The sequence below is a fragment of the Monodelphis domestica genome, chromosome 3, assembly GCF_027887165.1.
Source record: "Monodelphis domestica isolate mMonDom1 chromosome 3, mMonDom1.pri, whole genome shotgun sequence".
Classification (NCBI taxonomy): domain Eukaryota; kingdom Metazoa; phylum Chordata; class Mammalia; order Didelphimorphia; family Didelphidae; genus Monodelphis; species Monodelphis domestica.
The window spans coordinates 412141572-412162005 of record NC_077229.1 but is presented as its reverse complement, the minus strand read 5'-3'; the positions used below and the strand labels follow the sequence as shown (position 1 = coordinate 412162005).

The following is a 20434-nucleotide window of genomic DNA, read 5'->3' as shown; positions in this document are numbered from 1 at the left end:
GCTTTATTTCTTGTTGTCTTAGGAAATCATTAGTTTCCCCTTCTCCAATTCAAGTTCTTAATAGGTTATTTTCTTCTGTGAGATTCTGGATCTCTTTTTCAGTTTGGGTGATCTTCAAAATTTTCTTGATTTTCTTGCATTGCTCTTTTTTCCTTTTTTTTTCTTAATCTTTCTCATTTGGTTTTTAAGGTCTTTTTAAAAGCTCTTCTAAAAGATTTTTTTTTTTTGGTTTGGGCCCCTTTAAGGTGTTTCTTAGCGGTTTTGGAAAAGAAGGTATTTTTATTTCTTTGTCCTCTGAGTTTGAGTTTAGTTAACTATGGGATTATGGTTGTTTGTGAGGTGGTTGAGAAGGATTGGTAAGGTTGACATCTCCACCATATTCCCACAGTGCATCATGAGTATCCTTTATTTTCTACTTTGCCCCATTATAATAATGACTATAATTATTTTTGGCATACTTGAATCCTTTTCTTCCCACTTGTATTTCTTTAGAGTATAAAGTTAGTATTTTTATTGCTCAGTCAAAGGACATGCACACTTTGGTGACTGAGAATAATCATAAATTACTTTCAGAATCGATGGACCAATTCATGTCTTTTTTAGTGGTCTATTATTAATGTGCTTATTTTCTCATAACTACTGAGTTATTTTCCATTTTCCTTTGTCAATTTTGTCAATCTGTTGGCTGTGAGATAGAAATTCAGAATTGATATAATTTGTATTTTTCAATCATTATTTATTTGAAGTCAGTAATAAAAGGTAAACATGCATTTTTCACAATATCCTTCCAAGGGGCACAAGATCACGTAAGTAATTTGAATTTTCATTTGTCAAATAAGGAACATGAAATATGTTGACTTCTCAAAGGTCATGCAATGATCTAGAAAGAGGTAGGAAATGAGAACCCATTAGGAAGAATAGCCTCTGTTTCAGTGTTATTTTCTGAGGACATATAGTTCCTTTCAACAATCTATTGATAGAAGTTCTTACTGCTTTCAGTATTTAAGCCATAACAACCCATGGTTTCATTGATATGAGTGAAACCATCTCTCTGTCAATGTGGATATTAATTTTTCCATACCCAAGTAGAGCCTTTAACTAGTGATTGTGGCAAAATAAATAAATGAAATGAAATGAAAATAACAACACCTGTTAGTCTTTTGTTATTACATTTTCTGCATTTAAATAAACTAGTCTTCTAATAACAGATGTGAAAGTTTATTCATAACCTTACAGTTCAGTGAGATCTCCAACTGCATATACTTAAGAATTTAGAATCAAGTCTTTAAGAAATTAAAGTCCCTATCACTTCATGGAGAGGCATCAGATTAGGACTTTCTGAGGTAATAAAGAGTAATATGACATTTGATATTTTTTTTAGTCAATCCAGGTAATTCAAGATACATATCCCTTATATATTGCTTAAATTTGTCTGAAAATCATATCATTTATTGGATTTTCAGGTGATGAAAATTGTGGATCTTTGTCAACTTGACTTCTCAGATGTTAGTTTGCCTTTTTGGAAAGGTAAATATTGAGCCAAATGGGGAAAAATACTAGGGAAATAATCTTTAGGAGTTATCATCAAAACTTGAATGACTCCCATGTTTCATATTTATTTATATAAAGATAATATAATGGAATTTTTAATCACTTTGTGAGTGTTTTTTTATTGAAGATACCCTTTTATTAACCATTCAAATTTCCTTAATATTAAATACTCAAAAAAGAGAATTTTGACCATATAATAAATCACATTAAAGATATACATTTCCCTTATATTACTTTTAAGGACTAGTGCTATTCTTCTATCATTCATTTAATGCTTATGCTTAGAAGCCCTCCTCACCTCACTCCCCTTTCCCTGTTTTGTTTTGTTCTTGTTTTTGTTCTTTGTAGTTTGCATTGATTACCTTTCAATCTGGTTCTCTATGAGATGCAAAAAGGTCAGCTTCAACTGGATCTTTATGAGCAGTTCATAAATGCTGGGATTTTAAAAGATTTTTGTTTTATTTGCATCCACATAAATATTTATTAAACAAACATTAACAATAGTCTTTGCATTGCACAGAAGGGGGGAGAACAATTGTACCTTTCTTTGGGTTGATGGTTGTTTATGGGCCATTAAATATATATTATTTCAAAGACAGGGATCAGAATGTTGTGATTGACAATGGGAATTGCTTAGTGGATTGTTAGTAGGAATATAAATGCTTCATGACCTATGAGATCATCCTAGAATGAAAAAAAAAATTCAGTATTATGAACAATATATTCTTTCCTAAATGGTCCAGACTGCCAGTCTGAATTTTAGCATATTTACTAGGTATAAACCCTCTGTTCTGCCATAGATGTATCATTTATGCTATGAAGACTATATGCCTATATAGTGCATCACAGATATGTAAGCTGCACTTTAGTGCATCATAATATAATATAATACATAAAATACATCTTAAAGAAGCCTGGTGAGAAGAACTGGGATATCATAAAAAAAAGATGGTTGCTTAGAGATCACTAAGAGATTTCAGGAAAGTTAAATAAAACCTCAATGAAATAACTGATTTTTTCCACCCAATTCTGTAGGGTTAATCATGGTATTTTATAGTATCAAATGTAAAAAAGTGGATTTTTTCAAAGAAATAGATTATAAAATGTAGATAAATCAGTTCTGATTTTGCCTTGAGTCAAATTGGAAGCCTAACAAAAATAACCTTGCCTTCTAATCACATTTTGATTTGTTAATTTCAAATGAACTTCTCATTTTTGTTTTGTAGATTTCTAAAGCTAGCATCTTGGTTTATGCCTTTGATAACCTCATCTTGGGAACAACATAAAGCAAGGAAAACAGTAATTAACCTTAAAAGTGGAAAAATTTACTATGACTTATTGTGTTAACTTTCTGAAACTATTCTTGGAAACATAGAAATAATTATTGATTTTTTTATCTTTCCTTATTCCAATTCAATTTAATTCCAAGAAAATTGAGATTCTACTATGTGTCTATCTAAAGAAATGTGGAACACAGTATTAGGCTTTTATGATCTTGTGATGTTATTGAGAGACAATACTTAAGAAATTGAAATAATTTTAAAAATTAATGAAGACTTCATGAACAAGCACTAAATTAATATATTCCAAGTGTCAAAATAAAAAGTCTAGATAACAAATTTTGTTAGTGGTCAAGAAGGAGAAAAGACCATCATTGTTTAGATATATCAAATTTTCTTTAATGAGAAAAAAGTGGAAATCTTAAAAGAAATCTTGAGGATTAGATTAGATGGAAGGAATAAAGTAGGGTGTAAAGAAAGAATGAAAACAAGACTTACCAGATTCAGGAAAAAATAATTTTTCAGCCAGATCAATATTTTCTGTCTGATAGAGCATTGAAGAATCTTAATGTCAGAATAATACATTTTATATAGTAGAACAAGAAGTCAACTCTCAAAACCATTACAAAACATTGAATTGTATTATATGACAGTATGGAAAATAAAGGAAGGGAAACAGAGTGCTTTAGCTAAAGGACTATTAAACTAGAAATCAAGAGGCCTGGCTTAAAATCCAGAATCCTAACTCTGTTGCTAACTATCTCTGTGATGTTGGGCAAATCATTTTAACCTTTCTGTTGTTATCTTCCTTACCTATAAAATGAAGGTGATATGAAAGACTTGATCTTTTTCATCTCTGAAATTAGGATTCCCATCCTTCAAGCCTTTTAAACAACCTGGATTATTGAGATAATTGGGCTGATAGTTTCATTAAATCAAATGGTTGTTTCTATTCTCATGTTTCAGATGTTATAAAAGAGAATTCTTAAAATATTCTCTAGTCAAATAATTCTATAAATAATCTTAATAATAGTCTTCATTGCTCAGAAGTCCTATAGACCCACATGATGACTTTCTGACCTGGTATAAATATCAAACTACTAGGTCACATGCTTAAATGAGAACCAAAAAAACCAACAAACCAACAACATGTGAAGATAATTTCATAATATGTCAAAGTCTTGACTCAGTGGTTAGGTCACTTCAGTATTTTCAACAATATAAAATTCATATAACAAGGAGACATACACACAAAATGGGAAGGCAATTTCCAGTAATCCCAAACACCATTATCAATTTTCTATTTTGACAGATATAAAGAACAATTTCACTAGGGAATGAAATAATGAAAATTTCCCAACTTGCTCAGTGATTTCTCCTTCTTTAATGGGGTTAAAATTGTTGAAATGCCATAAGCTGTTTTTATTACAAAATCAGCACCCCTTACCTGAAAGTTAAAATTTCATGTCCATTTATTCCCTATAGTTCAGGAACCAACAAAAAGCTCTGAAAATCTTTCATAGAAACTTATTTCCTTTTGATAACTAATTAGGCTAGCCTATACCTAATCCAAAACCACTATTTTTGCAAAGACTTTCCAAATGAACAGTTATCATTCCATGAGTACCTAGGATGAGGTAGCCATGGAAACCTTGAACTTCTAATGACTGGAGGTTGGCAGGCTCAGGCACCCAGAGTGCAATTTATTGTTAGTCTGCCTCAAGACCTGCACTTGGGCATGCCAATCTGATTTAGATGTTTTTGTTAATGGTAACCCTGTACCAAAATCTGTCTAAGACTGGTCCCAATATTGTCCTTACAAAGTTAGCTGAAAAGGTTAATGTGGCAACTCTTCTAGATGGACAAAAAAGAGGGTAGGTTTTTTCTTCTTTTGTTGCTTGTAATGGCAAATCAAGCATAGGAGATGGATATCTTGTGATTTTGGAATCCTAACTAGCCAAGTTAAAAAGTGTACATACTTTTGTCTTCTACTTCAGGTGTGGTCTGGGGAATCATTATTGTCTATAACTCTATGTGTTTTCAGCTTCCTCATTCCCCTCGTCACTGTTTTCCTTTTGTCCTTTTAGTGTGTGAGGGCTGACCTTAGCAGGGAGTTGGCTGTCTTCAATATGGCAGGTCATCTATCACTGCCTCCCCAGGCTGTCTGCCTTCCATTTAATCTTACTTGTAATTTTCCAGAGGAGGTTTACAAAAGCCACAAACAGAATTTTAATGTTGTAAAATACCTTTGGAGATAGTAAATATTACCTTTTCATGAGGTCAAACTACAGCTCAACTGGCCCTTGAGAAGAAAGAGACATTTTGCAAGTTGAACTTCATTTTATTGAAATGGCCCCTAAATCCAGTCATTTGCATTGATCTAAGGAAATGATTCTCTTGAATACAGAGATACCACAAAGGCATAAATATGCATTTGATATTAACGGATGCTTGGTTCTTGAAAGTTTTCCTCCTTCTGACATAGCCAAAATATTAATTGGTTTTCATAATTGCAAAATATTCACCTCACTAATTTGCAAATGTATTCATTATATATTTCAAACAGCATCCCCAGAAACTAATGGCAGAATTAATGGATGTTTCAGGCTCCTATTGAGAGGAAAATAGAAGTCCAAGGCAGCTCACTGATAGAAGAGAGTTTGAATGGCCCTAAATATTAAGGCAATAATGACTTTCCTAGATATCTAGATAGATGGGTGCTTAAAATTCTGAGATCAGTTAGCAAGTAAATACTATAAACTAAACAAGACTGCATCACAAATTAGTTCAGTAAGTGAGCTCTTATTTTAATTATTTATGCTAATACTTCATAGCATTCACAGAGATAACAGATAATTTAGTGAACCAGGAAGGTTAATGAAGAATTGCCTTCTGGCTTCATCAGTGCTCAGCAGAGGAGAAGGTAAGACCAATGACACTATGAAAATAATGAATGTACATAATGATGTTAGGCTAATTGTTCAGATATTCTGATTGACTCCAGGAAATATGAGGTGGAAAAGATCAAAGATCCTTAGAAAACATGAGCTGAAATGCACCAAAATGATTCCTTCATTTTGACCCTAAGTATTATATCTAGGGCAAGGAAGGTGGTAATGGTAGTGTTCTGCCCTACTCAGACCAAATGTGTTTCTTATATCACATATAGTAAGATATCTATATTTCAAGACAGACATTGCCAAACTTAAGAATTTCCAGATAACAATCAGCTTATAACAGAACCCTGAGTAGATGTACCAGGGACAGTCAAAGGGACTGATAATATTAGCATGGGAAAGAAAAAGCCTAACAAGGGCAGGACAGTTGACACCAAATAGTTGAAGAGCTATTTTACATATAATAAATATTAGACTTCTTCATTTTGACTGTGGAGAGAAGAATTTAGAGCAATGAGCAGAAGTTGTAAAATGTCTTTGACCTTGATCTAGAAAAATGACCTTGCAATAAGAGCTTTGCAAAAGTAGGTTGTGGCCTAAAGTATTCTAATCAAGCAGAGACTAGAGTATCACTTGTCAGGGAAATAATAGAACATCTTCCTTCCATATATAAGTATGAATACTAGTTCCCAAGGTTTCTTTCAAAATTAAGAGTCACAATTACAGTTGTTCCACCTTTTTTATAGGTGAAAAACAGATACAAATTAAATGGAGATGTATATTGCTAAGAAATTTAAAAATTAATCTAATTTTTTTAAATGTTACTTTACCTTAAATGTTAGTCAATTTAGAAATTATTTCTTGGTTACAAGAATCGTTTCTATCCCTCCCTCCCCTAGCCCCACCATTCCTGTAGCCCACGTGCAATTCCACTGGGTATTAATACATGTGTTCTTGATCAGAACCTATTTCTATGTTGTTGATGTTCGCACTAGAATGTTCATTTAGAGTCTACATCCCCAATCATATCTCCTTTGACCCATGTAATCAAGCAGTTGTTTTGCTTTGGTGTTTCTACTCCCACAGTTTTTCCTCTGAATTTGGATAGTGTTCTTTCTCGGAGATCACTCCCAGTTATTTCAGATCACAGCATTGCAACTAATGGAGAAGTCCATTCCATTCCATTGTACCACAGTGTATCACGCTCTGTGTATGTTCTCCTGGTTCTGCTCCTTTCACTCTGCATCAATTCCTGGAGGTCATTCCAGTTCACATAGAATTCCTCCAGTTTATTATTCCTTTTAGCACAATAGTATTCCATCACCAACATATACCACAATTTGCTCAGCCATTCCCCAATTGATGGGCATCCCTTCGTTTTCCAGTTTTTGGCCACCACAAAGAGCGCAGCTATGAATATTTTTGTACAAGTCTTTTTGTCCATTATCTCTTTGTGGTACAGACCCAGCAATGCTATGGCTGGATCAAAGGGTAGATATTCTTTTGTCACCCTTTGGGCATAGTTCCAAATTGCCCTCCAGAATGGTTGGATCAGTTCACAACTCCACCAGCAATGCATTAATGCCCTCACTTTGCCATATCCCCTCTAGCATTCATTACTTTCCATTGCTGTCACGTTAGCCAATCTGCTAGGTGTGAGGTGATACCTCAGAGTTGGTTTGATTTGCATCTCTCTGATTATAAGAGATTTAGAACACTTTTTCATGTGTTTATAAATAGTTTTGATTTCTTTGACAGAAAGTTGACTATTTATGTCCCTTGCCCCTATATCAATTGCAGAATGGCTTGATGTTTTTGTAGAATTGATTTAGCTCTTTATAAATTTGAGTAATTAGACCTTCGTTCGAGGTTTTTGTTATAAAGATTATTTCCCAGTTTGATACTTCCCTTCTGATTTTGGTTGTATTGGTTTTGTTTAGAAAAAAAAACTTTTTAATTTGATATAATCAAAATTATTTATTTTATATTTTGTGATTTTTCCTAAGTCTTGCTTGGTTTCAAAATCTTTCCTTTCCCAAAGATCTGACATGTATACTATTCTGTGTTCAGCTAATTTACTTATAGTTTCTTTCATTATACTCAAGTCATTAACCCATTCTGAGTTTATCTTGGTGTAGGGTGTGAGATGTTGATCCTAACCCAATCTCTCCCATGCTGTCTTCTAATTTTCCCAGCAGTTTTTATCAAATAGTGGATTTTGGTCCCAAAACCTGGGATCTTTGGGCTTATCATAGACTGTCTTGCTGAGGTCACTTAACACAAGTCTATTCTACTGATCCTCCTTTCTGTCTCTTAGTACCATATTGTTTTGATGATCACTATTTTATAGTATAGTTTGAGATCTGGTACTGCAAGGCCACCGTCCTTAGAATTTTTTTTTTCATGATTTCCCTGGATATTCTTGATCTTTTGTTCTTCCAAATGAACTTTGTTATATTTTTTTTCTAATTCAGTAAAAATAATTTTTAGTAGTTTAATAGGTATGGCACTAAATAAGTAAATAAGTTTGGGCAGGATGGTAATTTTTATTGTTAGCTCATCCTACCAATGAGCAGTTTTTCCAATTGTCTAGATCTAGTTTTAATTGTGTCGAAAGGGTTTTGTAGTTCTGTTCACATAGTTCCTGTGTTTGTCTCAGCAGATATATTCCCAAGTATTTTATATTATCCAGGGTGATTTTAAATGAAATTTCTCTTTCTAATTCTTGTTGCTGAGATGGATTGGAGATATATAGAAATGCTAATGACTTATGCAGGTTTATTTTGTATCCTGCAACATTGTTAAAGTTGTTGATTATTTCAACTAGCTTTTTGGTTGATTCTCTAGTTTTCTTTAAGTATGCCATCATATCATCCACAAAGAGTGATAGGTTGGTCTCCTCATTGCCAATTTTAATACCTTCAATTTCTTTTTCTTCTCTGATTGCTACAGTTAGTGTTTCTAGTACAATGTTAAATAATAGAGGTGATTATGGGCATACTTGTTTCACTCCTGATCTTATTGGGAATGCATCTATTTATCCCCATTGCAGATGATAATTGCTGATGGTTTTAGATAAATAATATTTGTTATATTTAGAAAAGGATCTTCAATTCCTATACTTTCTAATGTTTCCAATATGAATGAATATTGTATTTTGTCAAAGGCTTTTTCTGCATCTATTGAGATAATCATGTGATTTTTGTTGGTTTGCTTGTTGATATGGTCAATTACATCAATGGTTTTCCTAATGTTGAACCATCCTTGCATTTCTGATATAAATCCCACCTGATCATAATGAATAACCCTCATGATGACTTGCTGGAGTGTTTTTGATAGTATTCTATTTAAGATTTTTACATCTATGTTCATTAAGGAGATTGGTCTGTAGTTTTCTTTCTTTGTTTTTGACTTGCCTGGCTTTGGAATCAGTACCATATATGTTTCATGAAAGGAATTTGGTAGGCCTCTTTGCTTATTATGTCAAATTGCTTGTATAATATTGAGATAATTTGTTCTTTGAATATTTGATAGAATTCACTTGTGAATCCATCATGCCCTGGTGATTTTTTCTTAGGGAGTTCTTTGATGGCTTGTTCAAGTTTTTTTCTGATATGGGATTATTTAAGCATTCTATTCCTTCTTCTGTTAATCTAGGCAATTTATATATTTGTAAATATTCATCCATATCACCTAAATTGCCATTTTGAGTTGCCATAAAGTTAGGCAAAATAGTTTTTAATGATTGCCTTAATTTTCTCTTCATTGGAGGTGAGGTCTCCCATTTTGTCTATGATACTGTTAATTTGGTTGTCTTTTTTTTTTGCTTTTTTAAAATTAGATTGACCAGTACTTTGTCTATTTTGGTTGTTTTTTTCAAAATACCAGCTTCTAGTCTTATTTATTAGTTCAATAGTTCTTTTACTTTCAATTTTATTAATTTCTCCCTTAATTTTTAGGCTCTCTAATTTAGTTTTAATCTGGGGATTTTTGATTTGTTTGCTTTCAAGTTTTTTTGATTTGCATGTCCAATTCATTGACCTCTGCCCTTCCTAATTTGTTAGTATATGAACTCAAGGATATAAATTTCTCCCTGATTACTGCTTTAGCTGCATCCCATGGATTTTGAAAGGATGTCTCATTATTGTCATTTTCTTCAATGAAATTATTAATTGTTTCTATGATTTGTTCTCTAACTGATTTTGGAGAATCATATTTAATTTCCAATTAATTTTTTATTTACCTCTCCATGCACCCTTACTGGTTATTATTTTATTGCATTATGATCTGAAAAGATTGCCTTTATTATTTCTGCTTTTCTGCATTTATTTGCCATGTTTTTATGACCTAGAACACAACTGATCTTTGTGAATGTACCATGTGCTACTGAAAAGACAGTATATTCCTTTTTGTCCTTATTTATTTTCTCCATATATCTATTAACTCTAATTTTTCTAAGATTTCATTAACATCTCTTACCTCTTTCATATTTATTTTTTTATTTTATTTATCTAAATTTGATAGTGGTAAGTTCAGGTCTTCCACTGGCATCGTTTTATTATCTATTTCCTCCTTAAACTCCACTAGTTTCTCCTTTAGAAATTTGGATGCTATCCCATTTGGTGTATGCATGTTGATTACTGATATTTCCTCATTGTTTATATTGCCCATTATCAGGATGTAGTTATCTTCCCTATCCATATTAATCAGATCTATTTTTACTTTGGTATTGTCAGATATCATGATTGCAGCTCCTGCCTTCTTTCTATCCATTGAGGCCCAATAGATTTTGCTCCAACCTTTAATTCTAACTTGTGAGTGTCTACCTGCCTCAAGTGCAGACAACATATGGTAGGATTTTGATTTCTAATCCACTCTCCTTTTTGTTTTTGTTTTATGGGTGAGTTAAACACATTCACATTCAAAGTTATGAGTAGCACTTGTGTATTCCCCAACATTTTGATATCCTCTCCTAGTTCTGTTGTTTCTTCTTTTGTTATATCCTTTTAAACCAGTGGTTTGCTTTTAATCACCTTTAATCCCCACCCTTAATAAACTTCCCTTTCTGACTCCTCCATTTTTGTTCCCTTCTTATTTTTAGGGTCTGTTAAGTTCCCTCCCTCCTCTCTTTCCCTCTTTTTATTTACTCCCTCCTGCCTCACTCCACCTTAATTATCCCTTCTTACTTTCCCTGTAGGGTAAGATAGAATTCAATACCCCAATGTATCTAGATGCTATTCCCTCTCAGAACTGATTTTACTAAGAATAAGGATTAAGTATTACCTATTAGAACTCTCTTCCTCTCCTTCTTATAAGAGTATTCTTCTCCTCCCCTTCCCATGTGTATCTTTGTGTGATAAAGATTATCATATTTATTTTATTTCTTCAGGTATCTCTTGGTGCCATCTTCTATTCCCCCCTCCCTTTTTCTTTTTTTGCATATCATCTTATAGCACTTATTACCCCAATCTCACCAATCTCATTAAAATTACCCCAATCTCATAAAATAATTTGATCTTATTGAAGCCCTTAAAGAAGAAACTTTGAATAAAAACATCTTTCCCCTTTTCCCTCCCTTTCTTATTTACCTTTTCATGTATCTCTTGATCTTTGTGTTTGGATATCAGACTGTTCACTTAGTTCTGGTCTTTACAAATACTTGGGAATGTTCTATTTTGTTGATTGACCATACTTTCTTTCCCCTGGAAATATATAGTCAGTTTTGATGGATATGTAATCTTGGTTGAAGACCCAATTCTCTTGCCTTCCTGAATATCATATTCTAAGCCTTGTGGTTCATTAGTGTAGAAGCTGCCAAATCTTGTGTAATTCTGATTGATGCTCCTTGATATCTGAATTTTCTTATTTTTGTCTTCCTGTAAAATTTTCTCCTTAGCTTGGAAGTTCTTGAATTTGGCAATTACATTCCTGGGAGTTGTCTTTTGAGGATTTAGTGTAGAGGGTATTCTATGAACTCTTCCAATGTCTATTTTGCCCCCTTGTTCAAGAACATTAAGGCAATTTTCTTGGATATTGTAGTATGATGTCAAGATTTCTGTTTATTTCTTGGTTTTCAGGTAGACCAATGATTCTCAAATTGTCTCTTCATGCTGTTTTCCCGATCTGTAATCTTTCCAGTGAGATACTTTGTTTTCTTCTATTTTGTCATTCTTTTGACTTGCCTTTATGAATTCTTGCTGTTTTGCAAGATCATTGGCTTCCAATTGCCTAATTCTGGTCTTTAAGGAATGGTTTTCCTTTTTGGTTTGTTATATCCTGCTTTTTGTGGCTTCCAACTGTTTCTCCATTTGGGAGTTCTTGTCCTTTAAATTGGTTATTTTCTTTTTGTATTTCCCACTTTTCTCAACAGAAGGCTTCCATTTTTTGATAAGCTCCAATTTAAACTCTTCATGTACTTGTGGACAATTTCCATTTTTTGGGAGGTATTGGTGCATTTATTTGTATTTCCTCTTCTATTTCTTCTGTAGCCTGGGTTTTTCCTCTGTAAAAATTATCTAGGGTCAACCCCTTCTTCTTGTTTTTCTTGGTGTTGGAAAGTTGTTGTTCCTGAGCACTGTTTGCCATTACTAAGGTGGTTTTCTTTCCCTTTCCAGTTAGAAATCTGAGTGAGATGGGCAGGCTCTCTGTGTATGAAGCTAAGGAGCAAATATTTTGGCTGAGGCCAGCTCTCCAGTCTCTGCAGCCTCGCTGTTTGCTATGCCTCTCTGTGCTATCTCCCTGCCAGTGCCCATGATCTCTGATCCTGAGCCTCCTAGGGCCTCAGGTCTATCTGCTCTCAGGAGTAGGTCCTTGGTGGTCTCAGTCAGCTGCCAAGGACCCAGAATTGCCCCTCTCTCACTCACTGATTCTAGTGCATGCTGGCTCTGACTGAATCTCTATAGGTGGGGTGGGGGAGGTTGGATCAGCTCGCATTTTGGTGGAAGCTTTTTCACTCCCTTATGGTGTGGAAATGCCCAAATCCCATGTTCCTTCAATGCTGCACCCTACTGTGGAGTCCCTTCCTTCATATGAATTTGGGGTTTCTTGGCTTTTTGAGGTAGTCTCTATTGGTAGATGGTGAGGAGAGGAAGAGTCCTGCATCTAGATTGCTGCTATGTTTACCTGGAAGTCCTCTAATCTAATTCTTTCAGAAGGAAACAGGAAGAAATTTTGGCTGCTTTTTCCATTGACACCAAACAAGACCTAACACATTGAAATAGAGAATATGTAAACTGGTGGAAACTGAGGAAACTGTTTCTTCTTGTAATGACTGCTGTATTCTGTTTTGTGACTGGAGAACTGCTAGAGTGAAACCTGAAACTGATTGGTTGTAATGGAGGTAGAAATGAGAAATGCTGAGGGATGCTAGTACAGGGATGCTGCTACACAAGGGAACTGCTACACAATGGAACTGCTTTGGGATTTGCCTACTAATCTCTGTTGATGGCTGATGAATCAGTATATCTTTCTAACCTCCTCCCCCTGTCACTCCATCCTTTCCCTAGCCCTCTCCTTTCTGCCTCCCTCACCTCCCAGTTCTTCTTGAAGCCTTTGGCTTCTTCCCTCCCCCCTTGAGTAAACTATAAAGATACTCTTTTCTTTTCCTTTTTCAAGTCAAGGAGCTTATTGAGATAACAGGATAGGAAATTGAGGTAAGAGGGATGAGTATGTTCCTAATTGAAAATGAGGATTATGAGGGCTTGAGAAGTTACAACTGTGACAGAGGGACAGTCATAGATGGAGGACAACAGCTTTTAAATTTTTTCTTCGTCTTCTTCACAAAGTCAGCAAAGTCTCTCAGCTTAACCCCAGAGAGAAACAACTGTTGGTCAGTAAAATTTCAGAGAGAGACAGAATCAGATCCTCCTTTGCTCAAATAACTCAAAGTTCAGCCAAGCCTCCCCCCCACAAGGGTCCTTCAGTCAGCTTCAACCCCAGAGAGAAACCAAAGTCCCAAAGTTTCTCCCCTGGTCAGCTTCAACTGCCCCAAACCAGAGAGACAGAGACCAAGTCAAAGCCAAGTTTTTTCTTCCTCTCCTCTGTGTGGCCAGAAACCCCCCAACTGCCACTCCTGGGAACATTCCATTTGGAACCTTCCTCTTGATTGACAGTCAGGTCAGGTCCCCAGATTTGTTTCTTGCATGTTGGCTTGCAAGTCCTCTCTCTCTCTCCATACCTCTACCACAACATGAAATGATTTGGTGTTTTCCAGTGACAAATATGCTTAAGGGATGGTGACAAAAGGAACTTCTTTGCATAAGAGGAAAAAGGTAAATCAATTATGACTATTATGACAGCAATTTCCTGTCTAAAGTAGTACCATTCAATCACTCATTATGACAAAAATAATCATTTATAAGAATAATCTATCAACAAATATTTATAAATCAATTATTCTGAACCAGACCCAGGACTGTTCTGTCAGGATAACAACATACTTCCTAAGAATGACCATGTGAGAAAGATGGTGAAAGTAATACCAATTTTCTAGATGAAGAAATTGAGACTGAAGAAGGTTAAGAAAACTTTTAAGTGACAGAATCAGAATTTGAAATCAATAATCTGCTGACTTTAAATATAGTATTACCTTGAATACATAGCTTCATATAATACATGTTTAGTCATTATTTCTTCTTTTTAGGTTTTATTATAGGAAAATATACCCCAAAAGTCTAGTTTTCTTCCCTTTGTTCTTTTACAGAATTTATTAAATTTAGCCTTAAAACTTTTCACATTTGCCATACATTTTCTTCTTATTGCATATCCATGTTTATTAGAAAAGTAAATGGTTTTTCAGTCAAGAAAGGTTTTTAGTCATGTACAGTTTATAAGAAAAAATCAGACAGTGACCATCTGTTTCTTCTCTCTGGGTCATTTTCCCCCTCAAAGATCCTCTAGAATAAGAACTACCTTTTGAATAGCAGAAAGTTGTTATCACTATCAGCCTAAATTACTACATGAAATTAGTCAAGAAGGTCTTAGGTAGAGACATGCTTATTCTTTGCAAATGCATTAGGGGCTGTCTTATGGAGGAAAAGCTAGGCTACTTCTATTTCACTTTCCTTTCACTATATTTCATGATATTTATTTTCTGTGGGGATTGGGAGAAGGAGAGTAATGAATGGTAAAAATCAGGAGGAGGCACATCTTAATTCAAAACAGAAAGATCCTATGAACAATTCAAACTGTCCTTAAATTGACTGGATTGCCTCAGAAAACTTTTATCTATGCAAGAAAATCTAGATGGTAGAGATGTCATCATAGTGCTTTCAACACTGGATAGAAAATTTGGCCAGAATGTGTTAAAGATTTTATGGTTCTAAGATCCTATGAATTTTCTGATTCCATAGCCTATTTTTTTCCAACAGCCCATTAACTTGGAAAAATTATCAATGAAATGAGTCAACAAGGCATTTATAAAACTAAACATAGTAAAAAAGGAGAGTGATAAAAATAAAGCACATAACCAAGTTTTCCAACAGTGGAATCAAGGACAGAAACTCTAAGTAGTTCCTCAGGCACATCATTTGGGACATGGACATGAAACAGAACTAGTCCTGAAGCATTATCACTGGGCCTGCTGCTGAATATATTTCCTATTGCCTTATAGGAGGCTTTACTATTGATGTGGGAGGAATATACCCAAATTTGTAGCAGGGTATCATCTCAAGAATGTGAGACTCAAACTCCATTCAGTCCAGAAGTAAGAAAATAATTTTATTTGAAGAAGTTTATGGTGGTGTAATAGCTGGTGGTATAGTCTGGGGGCTACTCAGGTAGTCTTAGGGCCAATGGATAAGCCCAAGGGCTAGTAGGTTAGGGAATAAGGAGCATGTACAAGATTGGAGGTCTTAGTGTGCAGGTTCCAAGTTCCTCCATTGTCCACCTTGTCATCATTTGTCAGGGAGAGGTCTTGATGCCCTTCCAAAGTGGAAATGGATATGGTACAGAAAGGGTATATGTTACATTGGAGAAACACTATGTGTAATTATTTCTAAGAAAAATGTAAGCAATTAATAAAACAGAGTAGGTATAAAGCTGATGTCTAGCATAGAATATTACCAATCTGGTACAGAGTGAATAATTGAACAATATGCAGTTCCTGTTTGATTAATGCTGAAAATACAGGTGTTGCATTTGTTTAACAAATGCTAACTAGCAAGAAATGCAAGATTTCAGAGTATGAGGATCCTGTTCCTATTACTACCCCTTCCTGCCCACTACCAGCCCACATCACTGTCAGATAACTGACAAGCCAGTAGCAGTAATAGTATCATTTTGCAGCATGTTCTGACATGACCAAGAACTTGAAAAGAAAACAGGTGTTGCTGACATGAAGGAGCAATCACAGAGGTTGCTGGTTTTGACTAGACATGTCAAAGTTCCCCTTTTCACAGAAGCACGACAGGGTCCTGAGGCAAGGATGAAGAACCAAATCATCGCTTTGGAAAGGACAGAAGGTCTTGAGTTTGAAAGCTGAAAGGTAGAAGAGATTAACAACACCTTGAATGTGCATTTCCCCCTTTTTCTTCCCTGTAAATTAAAAAAAAAACAATTATCATCTCTGTAGTCACTTGCATCCAAATATAACAAACATGTCTAAAGGGAAAGTGTCATGTGGAGTCATTATTTTTTTCTGTTGAGAAACTTGCTGTTGAGTCTCCCAAATGATAACTCTGGCTACTGAAAAAGTCAGTCCCATTGGTTAATCAATAAGCACTTGCTAAGCCACCCACTATGCACCAAGCACTGTGCTTTATGAGAGTCTGAGCAAGCCACTTCACTTCAATGAGACTGAAGTTTCTTTGTTTATAAAATAGAGTTTGTCTAGGTCACCTCTAAATTCTTTTTTAATGGAAAAATAATAGAAAGAAATATAAATTAAGAATCATGAAACACAGGGAAAAGGAAGATGAATTAATAATCAGGAAACATTCTGGTTTGGAATCTCTAACTATCTAGTTCTATGATATTAGATTCCCATCCTATCTCCCTAAGCATCAATGTATTTGCCATAAAAGGGAAAGGAATTGACTAAATGACCTGCAAAATCTTATCTAGCATTGAAATTCTATAATCTATATCTTGATGACAATATCTTGGCCAATAAAGTAATGCTGTGCTGATGTTAATAACTAAGAAACTATAGCATCAATATGTTTATTGTAGCAAAAATACAGAAAAAGACTAAAATAATTAACGATAATATGATTTAAAGGACAAAATATAAGATGTTCCTGTTTAAACACTATGTTTTTGTGTGTATTCATATATATATATATATATATATGTATATATATATATATATGAAGAATTGCAATTGGGTATTAAGTGTTACAGGAAGATAATGACTTGTCCAATATCATAGAATTAGTAATATACATTTTATGATGCTTTTTCTGTTAGAGGTAGTATAATGGTTTATGATACTATAAGCAAATGAGGGCAGCAAATGAAGAAAAATGACCACCAGATTTATGGATAAGTGAACAACAAGAGGTGAGCAACAATCATGTGGTGTAAATTGGATAAAAATTAAGTTTTAAAAGTTTTTGCAAAAGAAAATGCAATAAATCTAAAATTAGAAGAAAAACAGAAAACTTGGGGAAGAACTATAGCAAGTTTCTCCAATAAAGGAGATAAATATTTCTCAAATATATGGGGAACTATGTCAATTAATAAAACTAAGATCAACTTCCAATTTGATATCTGCTCAAAACATATAAAAAGGTAATTTTTATAAAAATAAGTCAAAGTTATCAACATACATATATAAAATGATATAAATTGCTAGTAATTAAGAAAATACTAATTAAAGCTAGTTTAATAGTACAGTCTCACACCTTTCAGATTGACTAACATTACAGAAAAGTTTGGTTCAATGAATAGAATGAGCAGACTGGCGTTAGGAAGATCTGAATTCAAATCTTGTCTTAGATACTTACTTGCCATGTGCCCAATCCTTGTTATGTCCCAACCTCTTTTTTCCTTAGTTTTCTCATCATTGAAATGATAATAATAGTAGCACTTACCTCTCAAAGTTTTTGAGAGGATCAAATAATATAAAGATTGTAAAGGACTTAGCACAGTGCCTGTGTAAAAATGGAGATTTGAACCCCAGACTTCAATCCCCAGAAGTCCTTGGTAGTTCCCAGAATTCCCTATAATCTCACCTGAGGCCTCACCTGAGTGTGAGATCACAAATTATTATTTAAAAGGCCTCTCCGCCTACTTCACAACTCTCTGTTTCCATTTTGAAGCACACACAGCTCTCAAGATGTAGTAAGTGAATTGTGAACGGGCTGATCATCCCTGGGCATGTGCTTTCTTATTTTGTATTTATCCTTGATTTCTAATAATCTTTAATAAACCTCTAAAATATAATACTTTTAGTAGAGAAACTAACTGTTATATTTAATGACAAACACTAAATTGGATGAGAACTTCTCAATTTTTTTTAAAAGAAGATAGCCTAGATAATGATTTCTAAGCCACGTTTCTCCAAGGCTTTTTAGAAAAGCATCTTGATAAGGTTGAGCCTGCTTGCCTGTGCTCCTACCTGTAGCCATCTGCTTCAGACCTTCTTGATTCAATATCTCTTGCCTGATCCCAACCTACCCGCCCGGCCTGGCCTGGCTCGGCCCAGCCTGGCCCAGCCTGGCCCGTCTGCTGCCTGCTTGCTTTTGCACTCCTGTCTGCTCTCCCGGTCCTTACCCGCCCAGACCCAGCAACTCTGGCCTCCAAGCAGATCACTCATCGCTCCAGCCCCAGGACTCACTTCCACCAGCTGGTACAAATGGTGGGGGGGACAAAGAGAAGGTAGAGACTTTTCCAAACAGGAAGTTACAAGCATGGCTGTTTTAAAAGGATATCTTTTGACTGCATTGATTCTTTTATTTAGCTCACCTGGGAGTCAGGAGAGAATTTCAACTCCCTGAAATTCTTTGGACCAATTTGAGATTCCAGAAAACCACCCTCACAATGGGGAGGCACCTCAGTGGCTCAGTGGATTGAGAGCCAGGTCTAGAGATGGGAGGTCCTGGGTTATCTGGCCTCAGACACTTCCTGGCAGTGTGGCCCTAGGCAGGTTATTTGACCCCCATTACATATCTATTACCAATTTTCTGCCTTCTGACAATAGGCATCTAAATGGATAATTAAAAAAAAAATACCAAGGAACTTTAAAGAGACTGGAGGTTATATTTTTAAAGCATTTTGGACTCTAATGTTTTATAAAAATCTCTGTATTCTATTGCATTTTTCTGATTGCTTTAAGATTTAATTTTATTCGTTTTAAGTTCATATATTAATGTATTCAATACTATTCTGTTACATTGAATCATTTTAATCTATTGGGGTTTAACTACTGTTATATTCTGTTGCTGTTTTCCCTATAGCTATACTGAAAAAAAAATATTGAAGAAGCCCATATATAAAAACAGCTTTTCTGTTTTGAATTTGTAAATTGTCACAAAGAGAATAGATGGACTTCATCAGAACTGGTTACAACTGCACAACCTTTGGAAAATTTAATGAGCTAAATACCTCAAATTGATTTTAAGGGTTCCTTAGAGGTGATTTTTAGAATTTTTCTTAACAATCCCTGGTCATTTTGCCTGCCAGGTAAGGTCCATTTTAGTAGCTGAAGTGAAACACAAATTTCATCCCCAACTCCCACATTTATAAAAATGTGAATGGAAGCTGGGAAGTTAATCCCATGGCAAATAGTACCCTTGGCGCACTCCCAAAAGAGGAGCATCTCTCATTTATAACTCTTCAGCTCACTTAACCCAACATCAACAGTACAGTGGTTTGAGGTTTTCCTAGGCTCTGTCACATTTTTGTAATGATATCTAGATTTCTTGAGGATGTTCTAAACCCCAAATAAGTTTTACTGTGTTTAAAATATATATTTACCAAGGTTGAAAGGTTTGTAAAAATTGTGACAAATATCCATCAGTTCATAGGATTTTAAAAATGCCATGCAGCAACTTATGTGAAATATGATAGTGGCTTTTTTGCTATTGTAATTAACTGGACTATTGAGAATTTGAGGGATATTGATACCTACATATTTGTAATTCTGTTCTTTATAAAATAAAAACACCTGTTACTTTGTAAAATTCATTTGCTTGTACTCACAGTGGATCATGGCCAGATATGAAGAGGAAATGGATCTCATGTTTGGTGAGAAAGCCTTATATTCTATATTTCCTTAGCTGACACAGTGTGTCAATGATTATAAGCTATATTTTTATTTTTAAAACTCTTTTATTATATTTTTCTTGCATGTGCAAAATACTATTTCAGTTTTTCCCTCTCCTTTTTATAGTTGAAGAACATGTCTCCAGTATTAAGATTTTCTTTAACTTTTTGATTTAGCAGGAATATGTTTAAAATACATTTGCTATAATGTCAATGCATGTCCCAAAAGCTTGAGACTATAAAAATGAGGCCACTAATTGTTTTTAAAAAATTATGGGACTTTGCTTAATGATTCTGTCTGATTCCAGGACAAGATATACATAAGAGCCATTTCACAGGGCCAAAGAAACACAAAGCTAAACCTGAATTGTACCAAAAGAGCACATATGCCAACAAATAAGCCAATCCTGGAAGGATTGATGCACTTCTTAGCCAATACAAAGACTTGAACCTAGTGTGAAGACTCAAGGTTGTGATGCTTAACATACATTAAGACGTAGG

At 34.6% G+C, this 20434-nt stretch overlaps 1 protein-coding gene and 1 long non-coding RNA gene across 2 annotated transcripts in view; one reads left to right on the top strand and one right to left on the bottom strand.

Moving 5' to 3' along the window:
* Positions 1 to 20434, top strand: part of RIT2 (Ras like without CAAX 2) — a 565628-nt gene that overhangs the window by 528585 nt on the left and 16609 nt on the right. The gene's annotated exons all lie outside the window — the stretch shown is intronic.
* Positions 14406 to 20434, bottom strand: part of LOC130458484 (uncharacterized) — a 59544-nt gene continuing 53515 nt past the window's right edge. Inside the window, exon 3 of the long non-coding RNA XR_008917825.1 lies at positions 14406 to 16261. This is a non-coding gene — a long non-coding RNA (uncharacterized LOC130458484). The remainder of the gene's footprint in view (positions 16262 to 20434) is intronic.